Genomic DNA, 6,424 nt, shown 5'->3' with positions numbered 1-6,424 from the left:
AAGCCTATGTGTAGACTTTGATTTGTTAACGACCTCGCTGCAGCCACACAGAGATCATACACTCCTTCTAGAGATGAAAAGATATGAAAATGGGCCAGTTGCAAAACTATGAAATGGCAAGGGGGGACCATTGGCATTTGTGTCGTTCTTAACATCGCATGAAATGATCTGCAATTACATAGTTTGGATAGACAGAGATCATACACTCCTTCTTGAGATGAAATGATATCAAAATGGGCCAGTTGCAAAACTATGAAATGGCAAGGAGGGGACCCTTGCCATTTGTGTGGTTTTTAACATCTCATGACATGATCTGCAATTACATAGTTTGGATAGACAGAGATCATGCACTCCTTCTAGAGATGAAAAGATATCAAAATGGGCCAGTTGCAAAACTATGAAATGGCAAGGGGGACCCTTGCTATTTGTGTTGTTTTTAACATCTCATTAAATGATCTGCAATTACATAGTTTGGATAGACAGACATCATACCCCTTCTAGAGATGAATTGATATCAAAATGGGCCAGTTGCAAAACTATGAAATGGCAAGGGGGGACCATTGGCATTTGTGTCGTTCTTAACATCTCATGAAATGATCTGCAATTACATAGGTTAGATAGACAGAGTGTTGTGACAGTTGCACATGAAATTAAGTTATCACCCAAGTCATTTGTTTCTTGTACTATTGATGCATGACATGAATACACATATGTTTTTAATAATACTTCCTCAGGTAAGGTGCCTAGTATAGCGCCATCTATTGATATTCACTTGAAATTAAACACCCAGAAGGCTACCTAGACATGGTTGTGTTGAGGTACAAGAATCCCCCTTTTGCCAGAGCATGAAGGAGATTTCAGTCATAAGTTTGTCATTATGTCAGGCAAAGAGTTTTCACGGAATATACTGGTACGGAATGAAACGGAATGGAATGTACTGGTACGGAACGAATCGGAACGAAATGAATACTCCGATTAAAGCTATGAATTCCCGTAGAAGCCTATGTGTAGACTTTGATTTGTTAACGACCTCGCTGCAGCCACACAGAGATCATACACTCCTTCTAGAGATGAAAAGATATGAAAATGGGCCAGTTGCAAAACTATGAAATGGCAAGGGGGGACCATTGGCATTTGTGTCGTTCTTAACATCGCATGAAATGATCTGCAATTACATAGTTTGGATAGACAGAGATCATACACTCCTTCTTGAGATGAAATGATATCAAAATGGGCCAGTTGCAAAACTATGAAATGGCAAGGAGGGGACCCTTGCCATTTGTGTGGTTTTTAACATCTCATGACATGATCTGCAATTACATAGTTTGGATAGACAGAGATCATGCATTCCTTCTAGAGATGAAAAGATATCAAAATGGGCCAGTTGCAAACCTATGAAATGGCAAGGGGGACCCTTGCTATTTGTGTTGTTTTTAACATCTCATTAAATGATCTGCAATTACATAGTTTGGATAGACAGACATCATACACCCCTTCTAGAGATGAACTGATATCAAAATGGGCCAGTTGCAAAACTATGAAATGGCAAGGGGGGACCATTGGCATTTGTGTCGTTCTTAACATCTCATGAAATGATCTGCAATTACATAGGTTAGATAGACAGAGTGTTGTGACAGTTGCACATGAAATTAAGTTATCACCCAAGTCATTTGTTTCTTGTACTATTGATGCATGACATGAATACACATATGTTTTTAATAATACTTCCTCAGGTAAGGTGCCTAGTATAGCGCCATCTATTGATATTCACTTGAAATTAAACACCCAGAAGGCTACCTAGACATGGTTGTGTTGAGGTACAAGAATCCCCCTTTTGCCAGAGCATGAAGGAGATTTCAGTCATAAGTTTGTCATTATGTCAGGCAAAGAGTTTTCACGGAATATACTGGTACGGAATGAAACGGAATGGAATGTACTGGTACGGAACGAATCGGAACGAAATGAAAACTCCGATTAAAGCTATGAATTCCCGTAGAAGCCTATGTGTAGACTTTGATTTGTTAACGACCTCGCTGCAGCCACACAGAGATCATACACTCCTTCTAGAGATGAAAAGATATGAAAATGGGCCAGTTGCAAAACTATGAAATGGCAAGGGGGGACCATTGGCATTTGTGTCGTTCTTAACATCGCATGAAATGATCTGCAATTACATAGTTTGGATAGACAGAGATCATACACTCCTTCTTGAGATGAAATGATATCAAAATGGGCCAGTTGCAAAACTATGAAATGGCAAGGGGGGACCATTCGCATTTGTGTCGTTCTTAACATCTCATGAAATGATCTGCAATTACATAGTTTGGATATACAGAGATCTTACACTCCTTCTAGAGATGAAAAGATATCAAAATGGGCCAGTTGCAAAACTATGAAATGGCAAGGGGGACCATTGGCATTTGTGTCGTTCTTAACATCTCATGAAATGATCTGCAATTACATAGTTTGGATAGACAGACATCATACACCATCCTTCTAGAGATGAAAAGATATCAAAATGGGCCAGTTGCAAAACTATGAAATGGCAAGGGGGAGGGGGACCCTTGCCATTTGTGTGGTTTTTAACATCTCATGACATGATCTGCAATTACATAGTTTGGATCGACAGAGATCATGCACTCCTTCTAGAGATCAAAAGATATCAAAATGGGCCAGTTGCAAAACTATGAAATGGCAAGGGGGACCCTTGCTATTTGTGTCGTTCTTAACATCTCATGAAATGATCTGCAATTACATAGGTTAGATAGACAGAGATCATACACTCCTTCTAGAGATGAAAGATATCAAAATGGGCCAGTTGCAAAACTATGAAATGGCAAGGGGGACCCTTGCATTCTGTGTCGTTCTTAACATCTCACGACATGATCTGCAATTACATAGTTTGGATAGGCAGAGATCATACACTCCTTCTAGAGATGAAAAGATATCAAAATGGGCCAGTTGCAAAACTATGAAATGGCAAGGGGGGACCATTGGCATTTGTGTCGTTCTTAACATCTCATGAAATGATCTGCAATTACATAGGTTAGATAGACAGAGTGTTGTGACAGTTGCACTTGAAATTAAGTTATCACCCAAGTCATTTGTTTTTTTGTACTATTAATGCATGACATGAATACACATATGTTTTTAATAGCACTTCCTCAGGTAAGGTGCCTAGTATAGCGCCATCTATTGATATTCACTTGAAATTAAACACCCAGAAGGCTACCTAGACATGGTTGTGTTGAGGTACAAGAATCCCCTTTTTGCCAGAGCATGAAGGAGATTTCAGTCATAAGTTTGTCTTTATGTCAGGCAAAGAGTTTTCACGGAATATACTGGTACGGAATGAAACGGAAAGGAATGTACTGGTACGGAACGAATCGGAACGAAATGAATACTCCGATTAAAGCTATGAATTCCCGTAGAAGCCTTTGTTTAGACTTTGATTTGTTAACGACCTCGCTGCAGCCACACAGAGATCATACACTCCTTCTAGAGATAAAAGATATCAAAATGGGCCAGTTGCAAAACCCTGAAGTGGCAAGGGGGGGGGAACCATTGGCATTTGTGTAGTTCTTAACATCTCATAAAATGATCTGCAATTACATAGTTTGGATAGACAGAGATCATACACTCCTTCTAGAGATGAAATGATATCAAAATGGGCCAGTTGCAAAACTATGAAATGGCAGGCGGGACCATTGGCATTTGTGTCGTTCTTAACATCGCATGAAATGATCTGCAATTAAATAGTTTGGATAGACAGAGATCATACACTCCTTCTAGAGATGAAATGATATCAAAATGGGCCAGTTGCAAAACTATGAAATGGCAGGCGGGACCATTGGCATTTGTGTCGTTCTTAACATCTCATGAAATGATCTGCAATTACATAGTTTGGATATACAGAGATCTTACACTCCTTCTAGAGATGAAAAGATATAAAAATGGGCCAGTTGCAAAACTATGAAATGGCAAAGGGGGGACCCTTGCCATTTGTGTGGTTTTTAACATCTCATGACATGATCTGCAATTACATAGTTTGGATAGACAGAGATCATACACTTCTTCTAGAGATGAAATGATATCAAAATGGGCCAGTTGCAAAAACTATGAAATAGCAAGGGGGACCCTTGCCATTTGTGTTGTTTTTAACATCTCATGAAATGATCTGCAATTACATAGTTGTGATATACAGAGATCTTACACTCCTTCTAGAGATGAAAAGATATCAAAATGGGCCAGTTGCAAAACTATGAAATGGCAAGGGGGACCATTGGCATTTGTGTCGTTCTTAACATCTCATGAAATGATCTGCAATTACATAGTTTGGATAGACAGAGATCATACACTCCTTCTTGAGATGAAATGATATCAAAATGGGCCAGTTGCAAAACTATGAAATGGCAAGGGGGGACCATTCGCATTTGTGTCGTTCTTAACATCTCATGAAATGATCTGCAATTACATAGTTTGGATATACAGAGATCTTACACTCCTTCTAGAGATGAAAAGATATCAAAATGGGCCAGTTGCAAAACTATGAAATGGCAAGGGGGACCATTGGCATTTGTCTCGTTCTTAACATCTCATGAAATGATCTGCAATTACATAGTTTGGATAGACAGACATCATACACCATCCTTCTAGAGATGAAAAGATATCAAAATGGGCCAGTTGCAAAACTATGAAATGGCAAGGGGGAGGGGGACCCTTGCCATTTGTGTGGTTTTTAACATCTCATGACATGATCTGCAATTACATAGTTTGGATCGACAGAGATCATGCACTCCTTCTAGAGATGAAAAGATATCAAAATGGGCCAGTTGCAAAACTATGAAATGGCAAGGGGGACCCTTGCTATTTGTGTCGTTCTTAACATCTCATGAAATGATCTGCAATTACATAGGTTAGATAGACAGAGATCATACACTCCTTCTAGAGATGAAAAGATATCAAAATGGGCCAGTTGCAAAACTATGAAATGGCAAGGGGGACCCTTGCATTCTGTGTCGTTCTTAACATCTCACGACATGATCTGCAATTACATAGTTTGGATAGGCAGAGATCATACACTCCTTCTAGAGATGAAAAGATATCAAAATGGGCCAGTTGCAAAACTATGAAATGGCAAGGGGGGACCATTGGCATTTGTGTCGTTCTTAACATCTCATGAAATGATCTGCAATTACATAGGTTAGATAGACAGAGTGTTGTGACAGTTGCACTTGAAATTAAGTTATCACCCAAGTCATTTGTTTTTTTGTACTATTGATGCATGACATGAATACACATATGTTTTTAATAGCACTTCCTCAGGTAAGGTGCCTAGTATAGCGCCATCTATTGATATTCACTTGAAATTAAACACCGAGAAGGCTACCTAGACATGGTTGTGTTGAGGTACAAGAATCCCTTTTTGCCAGAGCATGAAGGAGATTTCAGTCATAAGTTTGTCTTTATGTCAGGCAAAGAGTTTTCACGGAATATACTGGTACGGAATGAAACGGAAAGGAATGTACTGGTACGGAACGAATCGGAACGAAATGAATACTCCGATTAAAGCTATGAATTCCCGTAGAAGCCTTTGTTTAGACTTTGATTTGTTAACGACCTCGCTGCAGCCACACAGAGATCATACACTCCTTCTAGAGATAAAAGATATCAAAATGGGCCAGTTGCAAAACCCTGAAGTGGCAAGGGGGGGGGGGGAACCATTGGCATTTGTGTAGTTCTTAACATCTCATAAAATGATCTGCAATTACATAGTTTGGATAGACAGAGATCATACACTCCTTCTAGAGATGAAATGATATCAAAATGGGCCAGTTGCAAAACTATGAAATGGCAGGCGGGACCATTGGCATTTGTGTCGTTCTTAACATCGCATGAAATGATCTGCAATTAAATAGTTTGGATAGACAGAGATCATACACTCCTTCTAGAGATGAAATGATATCAAAATGGGCCAGTTGCAAAACTATGAAATGGCAGGCGGGACCATTGGCATTTGTGTCGTTCTTAACATCTCATGAAATGATCTGCAATTACATAGTTTGGATATACAGAGATCTTACACTCCTTCTAGAGATGAAAAGATATAAAAATGGGCCAGTTGCAAAACTATGAAATGGCAAAGGGGGGACCCTTGCCATTTGTGTGGTTTTTAACATCTCATGACATGATCTGCAATTACATAGTTTGGATAGACAGAGATCATACACTTCTTCTAGAGATGAAATGATATCAAAATGGGCCAGTTGCAAAACTATGAAATAGCAAGGGGGACCCTTGCCATTTGTGTTGTTTTTAACATCTCATTAAATGATCTGCAATTACATAGTTTGGATAGACAGACATCATACACCCCTTCTAGAGATGAAAAGATATCAAAATGGGCCAGTTGCAAAACTATGAA

The sequence above is a fragment of the Strongylocentrotus purpuratus genome, unplaced genomic scaffold (assembly GCF_000002235.5).
Source record: "Strongylocentrotus purpuratus isolate Spur 01 unplaced genomic scaffold, Spur_5.0 spur5_scaffold_16, whole genome shotgun sequence".
NCBI classification, from domain to species: domain Eukaryota; kingdom Metazoa; phylum Echinodermata; class Echinoidea; order Camarodonta; family Strongylocentrotidae; genus Strongylocentrotus; species Strongylocentrotus purpuratus.
The sequence above is the reverse complement of the archived record's forward strand: the minus strand, read 5'-3'. Positions refer to the sequence as shown.